At 33.2% G+C, this 567-nt stretch overlaps 1 protein-coding gene across 1 annotated transcript in view; it reads left to right on the top strand.

Annotated features, from left to right (window-relative positions):
* The window catches only part of TDRD9 (tudor domain containing 9), a 129,602-nt gene that overhangs the window by 40,283 nt on the left and 88,752 nt on the right, over positions 1-567 (top strand). The gene's annotated exons all lie outside the window — the stretch shown is intronic.

The following is a 567-nucleotide window of genomic DNA, read 5'->3' as shown; positions in this document are numbered from 1 at the left end:
CTCCTTTTTAATTTGGTGACATATTTAGTAGTTGTTTCCATCTCACTTTTAGCTTTTCTTCTGGGTTTAAGGGAATGGCCTGTGTGGGATGTGTGATAACCAAAAGGGAAACGTTACTCTCCCTTCAAATTAAGTTTAATTTCGTATTCAGAATACCAGCCCATACTTGGAGTAAGTGATACATAATTATCTATTTTGAAGATTTAATTTTATGGCTAAATCAGTAATGCAGTAATTAAACTTATTTTCTGTAATATATAATGTCTAGATGTTAAGAAATGTTAATGTTCTCTATATGAGCTGACATAATGCGTCTCGGTTAAAGTCCATTGTGTACTGTTTGGAACCTCTAATTGTTGAACTTTTGATTAGATTTTATATTTAGCTGATGAATATAGTGGGGTGGCTTGGTGAAGAGAACTAGCAATTTTTATGGTTTCCAGTTTTTCCCAGTTCTTGTGAAATATTTTAGTGTTGATAACCTAGGATAAAGAGATAGCTGGAAAACGAGAACAGCAAATTTTGAGGTTGAGGTATTTCTCATGCCATTTTGGGATTTTACTTGGT

This window comes from Propithecus coquereli, unplaced genomic scaffold (assembly GCF_000956105.1).
Source record: "Propithecus coquereli isolate 6110/MARCELLA unplaced genomic scaffold, Pcoq_1.0 Scaffold256, whole genome shotgun sequence".
Taxonomy (NCBI): Eukaryota; Metazoa; Chordata; class Mammalia; order Primates; family Indriidae; genus Propithecus; species Propithecus coquereli.
This window is presented reverse-complemented; position numbering and strand designations above follow the sequence as displayed.